This window comes from Alosa alosa, chromosome 24, assembly GCF_017589495.1.
Source record: "Alosa alosa isolate M-15738 ecotype Scorff River chromosome 24, AALO_Geno_1.1, whole genome shotgun sequence".
NCBI classification, from domain to species: Eukaryota; Metazoa; Chordata; class Actinopteri; order Clupeiformes; family Clupeidae; genus Alosa; species Alosa alosa.
Genome location: NC_063212.1, coordinates 24,271,822 through 24,284,321, shown reverse-complemented (window position 1 = coordinate 24,284,321; position 12,500 = coordinate 24,271,822). Strand labels below are relative to the sequence as shown.

Genomic DNA, 12,500 nt, shown 5'->3' with positions numbered 1-12,500 from the left:
TGCAGAAAGTTCCATTCACATGAATTGGCCTTTCCAACGTTCGGAGGTCTGTTAAATCTGTTTATCACCCGGAGAGAAAAAATACTCTTTTCTGATAGGCTGGTGGGTTGGCTATTAATTCTGAATAATGGGACATCTATGAAGTAGATCTGGTAAAAAAAGTTTAATCACCGTTCCATATCAATGCCAATCATTATGTAAGGGATAATCTATAGAACGCCGTCATTATAAAAATAAGTCCCTTCCGGACTGTTCACTCTGTGGGGACTTCGATAATGACCGGCGGACAACACATTATCCCTTACATAATCAATGGTATAAATGACGCATAAGTCATGACTAGCATTATGTCTAAATGACCATTTGTCCAGATTTTACCTAGGCAGCTTGGAGTCTGGACCTACACTGCACGTGTCCTCCTTTTCAGAGTTTGGTCGGTGGTGACGGGTAGTTGAATGGCAGTGCGGGAACCCCTGACCCTGCGCCATGACTGCTGGCATAGTGACTAAAACGCCATGTCAGACTGCTAGCATGGTGGCTAAAACCCCTGCGCCATGTCAGACTGCTAGCATGGTGGCTAAACGCCATGTCAGACTGCTAGAATGGTGGCTAAAATGCCATGTCAGACTGATAGCATGGTGGCTAAAACCCCTGCGCCATGTCAGACTGCTAGCATGGTGGCTAAACGCCATGTCAGACTGCTAGAATGGTGGCTAAAATGCCATGTCAGACTGATAGCATGGTGGCTAAAACGCCATGTCAGACTGCTAGCATGGTGGCTAAAATGCCATGTCAGACTGCTAGCATGGTGGCTAAAACGCCATGTCAGACTGATAGCATGGTGACCAAAACGCCATGTCAGACTGCTAGCATGGTGGCTAAAACCCCTGCGCCATGTCAGACTGCTAGCATTGTGCCTAAAACGCCATGTCAGACTGCTAGCATGGTGGCTAAAACGCCATGTCAGACTGCTAGAATGGTGGCTAAAAACCCTTTGCCATGTCAGACTGCTAGAATGGTGGCTAAAATGCCATGTCAGACTGATAGCATGGTGGCTAAAACGCCATGTCAGACTGCTAGCATGGTGGCTAAAACGCCATGTCAGACTGCTAGCATGGTGGCTAAAACCCCTGTGCCATGTCAGACTGCTAGCATTGTGGCTAAAACGCCATGTCAGACTGCTAGCATGGTGGCTAAAACGCCATGTCAGACTGCTAGAATGGTGGCTAAAACCCCTGCGCCATGTCAGACTGCTAGAATCGTGGCTAAAACGCCATGTCAGACTGATAGCATGGTGGCTAAAACGCCATGTCAGACTGCTAGCATGGTGGCTAAAACCCCTGCGCCATGTCAGACTGCTAGCATGGTGGCTAAAACCCAGAGATCACCTGGAAAGGGAGCTATCATATCTATCAATCACAACAAACTGGGGTTTTTGAATGGAATCTTATGGATAAGTGTTTGAGCACCTGAACAAACTGCTATTTTGTGAAACCAGTATTGTCTCTTTCAATCAGACTACTTCCGTGATGATCTTCAGCATCTTCCCCAGAGCCTACTAAATTATGAAATCATCTGCTGTGGCGTGGGATTTAAATCCAGCTCAAAAATACAAACCTATTTTCTGTTCAGGACAGTTATGACACCGTGAACGCCATGTAAGTCGGCTCATTCTGTCAGCTGTGTCAGAAAACACTCCAGATTGAGAGCTGTTTAAACGTTGGAACGCACGATAATGACGACTCCTTTCCTCATCATTATTGAGGGATCTCTGTCTAAAAACGCCTACAGTGTCAAAGAATCTGGTGGTTCCAGTTATTCATAACTTACTGGTTATGGCTATTGGTGGTAGAAGGTCTTCAGGGATCTCACACACTAACCACAACAATGATTATCTATGTATTCATGTAATTATTTAATAATATTAATTTTATAATATTAATGAATAATTATTATTATATTATTGTCATTGAATCACAAAGACAAAAGTAGCAAAAACAACCAAATATTGTAGTCAAATTTATAGGGCAATTCCACGCAAAACTGTCACATCCAACGCCAACACAATGTCATGGTATTTAGTTGGCGTTATGGACGTGACAGTTTTATGGAATTGAATAAAGCAGTAAAAGACCTTATATTATAATATTTTTTTCACAAATATAACTTATCTTACTTTCAGAATCGTTGGTACTTGGTGTGGGTTTAGTAGGATTGGTCTGTTCATTTGTGGAAGCAGGGTTAGAACATCGCTCACATGTGCATTGGCTTTCTGCTGCACTGTCCATACAAAACAGTAGGAAAGAAGCCTGAGCAGCTAAATCAGACAGACACTGACAAGGCAACTATTACCCTGTCCAGGCATGACAAAACACCTCAGGCTAGGCTTAATTGCTCATGTCATTTCCGGGTTAAATGGCCATCACTTCCGGGTCATCAAGCAAGTTGTGGTATTTCCTGATTGGCTCTGGTCCACCGGCCAGTGCTAATGCCTTCAAAATGGCCACCCTAGCCCTGGAGTGTGTGTATGTGTGTGTTTGTGTGTGTGTGTGTGTGTGTGTGTGTGAGTGAGTGAGTGTGTGACAGACTGAGTGAGAGAGTGAGTGTCCAGTTCGACCCCTAAGCCCTGCTGTTATATCCTGTCTGAGGGGCCAGGCCCATGAAAAATGGCTTCCTGCTTCCAGCCCAACATTGTTACTGGCGGCAACCGCACCACACCTCCTGTCCGGCCAACACCCTGAGGAGTGTGAGAGGCACGACCAGAGGCCTGTCTGTTGTCACACTCACACACACACACACCTGGACAAGCAGTGCATGTATTGATACTGTACAAATGGGGTTCAAGGTTGGCTTCATTGTATAATTAGAGGGAGATTGATTTGCGGCTAGGATACACATCCAACAAATATACTCAAAGACAACATCGACTAAAAAATTGTCACCAGAGCAACTCAGGGTTAAGTGCCTTGCTCAAGGACACAATGGTGGAAGCCGGGTATTAAACACAACTTTACAGGATACTGCATGCTAGCTAGTTTCTTAACCGCTAAGCTACCACGGAACTGTACTGGAGCAAACTAGGCTTACTAATAAAGTGCTGTTTGATGGTCAGAAAGAAAAATGTCAGAAAGAACCCTATAATTCTAAGGGGACGATTTACGTATAGATCAGGAGAACTTTATAAGACTGACAGGGAAGTGGAACAAGGAACGGTGTCTGGAACCAGCAGAAACAAGAGTTCCTGTCAGACTTCCTGTATAAGCCTCCCTGTGAGAGAGGATATCTAACAATGGAAACAGCTGGAATGGGTCAAGAACTTATGAGTGACAAATTCCTCTTGAAAAGGACTTCAAAGTGTTGGGATTTTAGTTTGAATCATTCAAAAACTACCTAAAAATAGCAAGAAATAACCATGTATACATTTTAAAAGTTTGTTTTAGCTAGGTGTAATTTAGTGCAACAGCTCCCCCTCAGCTGGTCTCAAACACATACTCATCTGGAACCTTGACAGAAATCAAAATTGAATTTAACATCTAATCCTGTGTATTAATGTAATGAAACCTTGACAGAAATTAAATAATGGCAAAACAAATTCTCGGTCGGCCTTCAACACCCCCTCAGTGTTGCCAGATTGGGTTGAGTGATTTCCGCCCAATCACGTTTGAAAACCCGCATTCTCCAGCAAAAAAACGCCCCAAAAACTATTTTGTCATAGAAAAAACATTTGAACTCAAATTTGATCTGCCTGCCTACGGCTTATTTTCCCCCACCCGACCAAGTCAAAAGAAGCTGAATTGGGCAGGCACCCACCCAATCTGGCAACACTGGCCCCACTCTCATTTCCTGTGGCCCCTCCCTGCAGCACAGACCTGGTGATAGCGGGGTCACAGCTATGATAACTTGTAAGTTATGACATGCTTAGGAGACTACAGAAGATTTTAGATGAGCAACCGCGACACTCCCATCAACACCCTCACTCCCTGTCGGGAGGGTGCCACTGGAGCGGGAAATCTCCCGCTAACACGTAGCATCCCACTCCTGATGCCATAGGACCAAGCGATTAACAATGCTGCTGAGTTGTTGATGTGTGTGTGTGTGTGTGCTGCTGAGTTGTTGATGTGTGTCTGTGTGTGTGTGTGTGTGCTGCTGAGTTGTTGATGTGTGTGTGTGCCGAGTTGTTGTGTGTGTGTGTGTGTGTCTGTGTGTGCTGCTGAGTTGTTGATGTGTGTGTGTGTGTGTGTGTGTTGCTGAGTTGTTGATGTGTGTGTGTGTGTGTGTGTGCTGCTAAGTTGTTGATGTGTGTGTGTGTGTGAGGTGTTTGTGTGCTGCTGAGTTGTTGGTGTGTGTGTGTGTGTGTGTGTGTGTGCTGCTGAGTTGTTGATGTGTGTGTGTGTGTGTGTGTGTGTGTGCTGTTTGTTGATGTGTGTGTGTGTGTGTGCTGCTGAGTGTTGTTGTGTGTGTGTGTGTGTGTGTGTGCTGCTGAGTTGTTGATGTGTGTGTGTGTGTGTGTGTGTGCTGCTGAGTTGTTGATGTGTGTGTGTGCTGAGTTGTTAATGTGTGTGTGTTTGTGTGTGCTGCTGAGTTGTTGATGTGTGTGTGTGTGTGCTGCTGAGTTGTTAATGTGTGTGTGTGTGTGTGTGTGCTGAGTTGTTAATGTGTGTGTGTGCGTGTGCTGCTGAGTTGTTGATGTGTGTGTGTGTGTGTGTGCAGCTGAGTTGTTGATGTGTGTGCGTGTGCTGCTGAGTTGTTGATGTGTGTGTGTGAGTGTGTGCTGCTGAGTTTTTGATGTGTGTGTGTGTGTGTGTGCTGCTGAGTTGTTGATGTGTGTGTGTGTGTGCTGCTGAGTTGTTGATGTGTGTGTGTGTGCTGAGTTGTTGATGTGTGTGTGTGTGTGTGCTGCTGAGTTGTTGATGTGTGTGTGTGTGTGTGTGTGCTGCTGAGTTGTTGATGTGTGTGTGTGTGTGTGTGTGCTGCTGAGTTGTTGATGTGTGTGTGTGTGTGTGTGCGTGTGTGTGTGTGTGCTGCTGAGTTGTTGATGTGTGTGTGTGTTGTGTGTGTGTGTGTGTGTGTGTGTGTGCTGCTGAGTTGATGATGTGTGTGTGTGTGTGTGTGTGTGTGCTGCTGTTGTTGATGTGTGTGTGTGTGTGTGTGCTGCTAAGTTGTTGATGCGTGTGTGTGTGTGTGTGTGTGAGCTGCTGAGTTGTTGGTGTGTGTGTGTGTGTGTGTGTGTGTGTGTGCTGAGTTGTTGATGTGTGTGTGTGTGTGTGTGTGTGTGTGCTGCTGAGTTGTCGATGTGTGTGTGTGTGTGTGCTGCTGAGTTGTTGATGTGTGTGAGTGTGTGACGCCATTTAGCATCACTTCATCTCCTGATGTTGAGATAAAAGCCTGTTAGCATTGTTATGGTGTAATCACGACTGACATAAGCACCCATGAGGCCGTGATTCAGGAAACAGGGAGGACTTCCCAGAATAAAAAACAATGGTTTACTTTGTAAACACTTTTCATTTCTGGCTGGTTTTGGTATTAAAAGTCCACCTAGCATGCTAGCTGGAAACACTCTACACCTAGGGTTGCCACCTGTGTCTGACAAAAATCCTGGACATTTTGACCATCCAATCGACCTTTTTGTTTGTAAGCAACGGCACCTTTCACACATCTAACCCAAGATAAAAACCGTCATTCTAAGCGACAATTGTATAGCTAAAATGAGTAAGAATGACAATTTCTAGTTATTTGTTTAGTTAATTGCTTTATTTAATAGCAGACCTTTATTATTTTGTTATATTTTCAACAGTTTTTAGTTGTGGACACCTGGGGGCAGTATTGAGAAAAAAGGGGGAATACATAATTAGGTTCTGCTTTTTTTTGCTTATGTGGAATAAACTTTCCTTTCTCTGTCTCTCCTTGTCACACACTCCGTCTCCACCTAACCATTTCTAATGAACCTCCATCGGCGTGCCCCCACCACCACCACCCATGTTATGCTACGTCATTTTGTAGAGCCAATAAGGCTACTGTGCATCGTTTATGGGCGTGGCACGCTTCAATTAAACTGAAATACACATTTTTGGCATCATGTACAAAAATCTGGGACATTCAGTGTCCAGGATTTTTATTTTTATTTTCCTGGACAGACCATGAAAATCCTGGACAATCAGGAAAATCCTGGACAGGTGGCAACCCTATCTACACCTCAAGTGAGCATGTGGCACGCAATAGCTGCTTTGCATCACCCAGATGAGGTCCCTCCCTTTCCTGTAAAATGCTTTGGATGCCCACACTATATAAATACTATCTGTTGTTGTTGAAGAGGAAAACATTGGTGTGCTAGTCTGACTGTGTGCTATGTGTTGTTGAAGAGGAAAACATTGGTGTGCTAGTCTGACTGTGTGCCATGTGTTATTGAAGAAGAAAACATTAGTGTGCTAGTCTGACTGTGTGCCATGTGTTATTGAAGAAGAAAACATTAGTGTGCTAGTCTGACTGTGCTGTGTGTTGTTGAAGAGGAAAACAATAGTGTGTTAGTGTGCTAGTCTGACTGTGTGCTATGTGTTGTTGAATAGGAAAACATTAGTGTGCTAGTCTGACTGTGTGTTTACAATATTATGGTGGCATGTAGGAAGAGACACCCCCTGATAAGCTTGGTATGGTGTGTGTGTGTTTGTTTGTGTGTGAGGTATGGTGTGGTATTGTGTGTGTGTGTGGTATGGTGTGGTATTGTGTGTGTGTGTTTTTTGTGTGTGTGTGTATTGGTGTCTGTTTGTGTGTGTGTGTGTGTGTGTGTGTGTGGGTGAGGTATGGTGTGGTATTGTGTGTGTGTGTGGTGTGGTATTGTGTGTCTGTTTGTGTGTGTGTGTGTGGTATGGTGTGGTATTGTGTGTCTGTGTGTGTGTGTGTGTGTGGGTGAGGTATGGTGAGAATCCCCACAGGCTGTTTCTGCCCCCAGCTTGCGATGGCATCATTCAGAGGGGAAGATTTGCACTGATAGTGGGCAGATTACGGCATCAGGGGACAATGATAACCCCCTCCCACCACCCCCACCCACCCCAGCCCCGGGTCCCGTCTACCAGTGACGGGAAGTGGTGTATGGGCTCCATCTGGCTATCAGCTCGTGGGGGAGGGGGAGGTGGTGCGGAGCACATGGAGGGTGGTGAAGGGGTCGTTACAGGGCAATGAGCTTCAGGCCCGTCCAAAACTAACCATTTCCCCTCGTTCGTTTTTCCACCAGGACTGCCAACACTCGTCTGAAGTGTGTGTGTGTGTGTGTGTGTGTGTGTTGTGTTGCAGGGCATTATCTGGACAATCCAAATGCTTAACAGATCTCTGACAGTGGGGTGATATTTTTGTATTTAGTCATCAGACCCCAGATGACCAGCAGTCACACATACACACACACACACACACACACACACACACACACACACACACACACTCCACACACACTGGAGGTCAGATCCTGGCTTTTTTGCTAATAAGGCTTTTAGACACTACTACAAAACAGGGATGGAAATTAAATATTTTTTCCACCTGCCACTGTGGCTGGTGGATTCCAAAATCTACCAGCCACTTAACTTTTTTACCAGCCACTAGAGAAATTGCATGAAAATGTGATGATATGATTATAGTAGGCTACTTAAAATGATCACGGTTATCGGCATTATTGCGATACGACTAAAATGTGCTGAATTTTGCCCTAAACCTACAAGCACAGTAGCAACAAAACTATAAGCCAACAGAACCACAATAATATGCCATAGTGTCATGTCATAAAAGTGGTGTGGCTCCTTTAAGACTCCGTTTGTGTGAGTTCTGGAGCATCCTATAATCGACTCTCCAACTTGATCTAACTATACTGTACATCATCTGATTTAAATATTTACAGGTATCAAGGCTATATTTAACATTTAGCATTTATTTTCTGTTTGGCCTGTTATGAAATCATGCACTGAACAATAAATGCACAGCTCAGCTTTAGGAAACTTAATGCTTAGCATTTTGTGAAACTACATTGGAAAAACTCTGGTTTTAATATTTACAGTTATCTAGGTGATATTGTTAACATTTATTTTGTATTTGGCCGTATTGTGTATTACAACAGTCCAAAGTTAGACCTTGCAGACATTTGCTTCAATTTCAAAACCGGATTACTCTAGAACGGCTAATTGCATAACGGAATGTTTTACACCTTTGTGTTCGGTAAGTTCTGCTGTTTGTAATTTCTTGAATGAAAAGTTTGTGTGATATTCCACCACGACGAATGGGTGTGGAGATGTCCGCCTGTTTGCCTCATAGGTCTAAATAGTAGAATGTCATCTTGTTTTCTGTGAAGGTGTCGCGGGCCGGATTAAAATAGCTACTGTACGGGCCACTTCAAAAGACAAATTTGCGTGAGAATATTAGTCTGTTTAGATACAGATCTCACTAGATTTGTTTATGCAGTCATCCTGAAATAAGCTAGCAGTGGCACATGAAAGCATAGCGACAGTTTCTTAATAGTAATGGCAAAAAGTGAAGTACTGCACCAGTGACTATAGGCTATGCTGCAGGTGGCGGCTCACTGGTAGTTGTTGTAGAACTTCAAATCCAGCCATTCACGGCTGGTAACGTTACATGATCCCTACAGACACTTTCTTATTTTTAACCCGTCCAATAACTATGAAAATTAGATCGGATCTGACTATTTGTGGTAGCCTATGCTAGCTCTATTTATCTACCCGCCACAGTGGCTGGTAAATTGACCAAATTCACCCGCCAGCGCACAAAACTACCCGCATTTGGCGGGGGGCGGGTGGCTAATTTCCATCCCTGCTACAAAACCACAAGCCCTTCCTGACTCAACAATTACGCAAACTAAGTTCAGAAGAAGAGACCAAACTCAGCAAATGTTTTTGTCCATTCTTTCCAAGAGCCCAATGATGTCTCTAATGTCATGATCATTAGCAGCTGATCATGGTGGAGCTTATCCTGATAATGGTTGAGCTTATCCTGATAATGGCAGCTGATCATAGTTGAGCTTATCCTGATGATGGCGGAGCGCTCAACATGGTCTCATCTACAGCTGTTTTCATGGAAGCAAAACCTATTGTAAGATTTTTACATTATTTTTTTTATTTATAATATATATATGTTTAAATTTAGCAGACACTGTTGTCCAAAGTGACATATGTGAACTCTTTTGCAAGGGATTACACTGTCCCAAGAGCAACTTGCTCAAGGCCACAACGATGGAAGCCGGGAATTGAACCCACAACTTTCAGGCTATACTTACTTATATTCTTATTTTATTTTAAATTTACTTATGTATCTTTTAGCTTGGCGGGCCATCCCATATATCATTGAAATGTATAGTCTGGAATCAAACCATTCACCTCACCCATGCACAAGCACACACACACTTTTAATCCAATCTTTTTAGGCTTGGCGGCCATCCTATATCATTGAAAATGTATAGTCTGGAATCAAACCACACAGAGAATTGTCTTTCAAACTGCCTAGGCATGCAATAGGCCAGCGCTACGACCATATCCGTATCCGGTCGGCAAAACGGCAAATACATCCTTCTTCGAAAGGAATGACTTAAGTGCATTGTGTTGCTCAACTTTCAAAGATAAGCACAAGTCCAACTCCTCCAAAGTTGACGCCAATGCCGATTCAAACAACCGCTCTTCGTTCGCCATAGCCACCTTCCTTGTTGTTCACCGTCGCAGGACTGTCGTTATCCTGTTAAGCCCGCCTTAAGACTCTCTAACAAAATAGAGCACTGTGATTGGATGAAGTCCACGGCGTCAGCCAATAGAAATCCCTATGGTTTGATACTAGACGTACAGGCTGAGCAAATTAATTTGCCGCCGCTAGGGTGCGTCTAGTTTTCTAGGCTAGTATTTTTCCTTTTTGTCTTCTGGATTTTTGTTTTTTGTCTTTTGTTTGTGTCTGATTTTCTGTTTTTTTTTTTTGTGTCTTGTGCTTCTTTTCTTTGTGTTTCATCTCGTATGTATATCCCCTGGGTGATAAATGTTGAAGAAATTTAAATAAAAAAAAAGGAAAACAAAAGGTTAGTCCCCCCCCCCCAACATGGTCACCGCACACCTGTAGCCAAGCGAATCCTAAACGCTTATTAATAGAGATATGAAGAGTTGGATATATGCTATACACCTGTAGCCATAGAGATATGAAGAGATATGAAGAGTTTTATATACTGTATGCTATATCCTCCATTTCAACGAATTTTCATAAATCATTTTTTTAAATTTTGTTTTAATTTCAGTAGAGCTGTAATTGGGTGTTATTCTTAACAGATTAATCTGTACTCAATCAAAACAACACAACTGCAACTTTATTGATATTACCTGAAATACACAATTAAATTACACGACTTTTTAATGTTTGTAAAAATGGAGATATAGCGTTTTAAACCCAAACTCTTCACATTCTCTGCGGGTTTCCATGGCAACGTGGGTAAATAATGGATTTATTTAGATGCGTTCTCCTGAGATCACACGGCAATAACTCCACATGACATAGAGGGCACTGCTATACTTCTCAGGCTAATGTGTGAAACCCCTGATTTATTAGAGGCGTGAAAGCCCTGGCCAGTAGCCTGGGATGTGTGGACACAGTGGTCGACACGAGAGTAGCCTGGGATGTGTGGACACAGCGGTCAGCACGAGAGTAGCCTGGGATGTGTGGACACAGCGGTCAGCACGAGAGTAGCCTGGGATGTGTGGACACAGCGGTCAGCACGAGAGCCACCGCCCTTTCACCCGCTTCACTCCAACGACCTGCGATCTGTATCGTACACGATGTTCTGGTCCGAACACATCCATTCCTCCCTGTGCAAATGACCACACGGTCCAAACACATCCATTCCTCCCTGTGCAAATGACCACACGGTCCAAACACATCCATTCCTCAGAACACAGGACAACATTAGTGGCAGCATTCACACATAGACATCGTCGGTTTGGTGGTGAGTTTTTAAGAAACTGGATCTATTTCCTCTAACCCTTCTTTTAGAAAAAAACTCAGTTTGTATGAAACTAGATGTACCACAAAGCGGTACAAAATGTGACCGCCGCTCAGTCCTGCACATTCTCTCCGCAAAAATAAATCACACTTGTCAATTTCTCCATCTTCTCCGTCTCCATCTCCTACTCCATCCCCTATTCTTGCAACTTTATGTATGTAATTGAGTGTGCAATTGTGCACGTGTGCGTTTGATTTTGTGTATATGTGTCCTTCTCTGTGTATGAGTTTTCGCTCGTGAGTGTGTGTGTGTGTGTATGCTTGCGTGTGTGTGTGTCTGCTTGCTAGTATAAAATCGCAGAATGGTCGCACTCCAAAAATGTTTCTTTCTTGCTTTTATTCCATTTAGCAACAGGGGTCAACGAACAAATGTTTGTCAGTGTGTTTCCTTGTTCCTCTGTGTGCTTGCTTGTGTGTGTGTGTGTGTGTGTGTGTGTGTGTGTGTGTATGTGTGTGTGTGTGTGTGTGTGTGTGTGTGTGTCTGCTTGCTTGTATGAAATAAAGCCCATACAGTTACATTTTATGTGAGTAGCACATTGGAAGGACTCAGAGGCGTCGCCTGTAGACACGTGCTATGCTCCCCACCATGCAGAAGCTTTCGGACACTCTCACAGTCTGACTCCTCCCCCACCATGCAGAAGCTTTCGGACACTCTCACAGTCTGACTCCTCCCCCCACCCAGCAGAAGCTTTCGGACACTCTCACAGTCCGACTCCTGATTGATCTGTGCTCAGTCCTTTCCTGTTGTCATCGGTGAGGATGATCAGATTAAACATTTTGCCGTCTGTTTGTATATCTTGCAAAGAGGTCAAAGTCGCACTGTTGAGAGTTTTGTTTCTACGTCATGTGGACAATGGAAGTGACGTTGAAAGCACTGTGAAACAGTGGCTATTTCTTTTCCCAAACGGCACCATCCTCAGTCTCTCGTAAGAACTGAAATAAACAACTTTAACTTTTGATTTTGAGCCCCTCTTCTCCACTGTACAAAACACTGTACTCAACACTAAAACCATCTGCCACGGATTAGTTGAGGCCAGTGCCCTATCACTGTTCTACAAACAGGCTGTAATGTGAATGTGTGTGTGTGTGCAAACAGGCTGTAATGTGAATGTGTGTGTGTGTGCAAACAGGCTGTAATGTGAATGTGTGTGTGTGTGCAAACAGGCTGTAATGTGTGTGTGTGTGTGTGTGCAAACAGGCTGTAATGTGTGTGTGTGTGTGTGCAAACAGGCTGTAATGTGTGTGTGTGTGTGTGTGCAAACAGGCTGTAATGTGTGTGTGTGTGTGTGCAAACAGGCTGTAATGTGTTGTGTTATTGTGTGCAAACAGGCTGTAATGTGTGTGTGTGTGTGTGTTATTCAAAAACAGGCTGTAATAATGTGTGTGTGTATTGTGTGCAAACAGGCTGTATGTGAATGCAAACAGGCTGTAATGTGTGTGTGTGTGTGTGTGTGCAAACAGGCTGTAATGTGTGTGTG

At 43.8% G+C, this 12,500-nt stretch overlaps 1 protein-coding gene across 2 annotated transcripts in view; it reads right to left on the bottom strand.

Moving 5' to 3' along the window:
- LOC125289872 (hyphally-regulated protein-like) overlaps positions 1-12,500 on the bottom strand; it is a 30,752-nt gene that overhangs the window by 15,802 nt on the left and 2,450 nt on the right. The gene's annotated exons all lie outside the window — the stretch shown is intronic.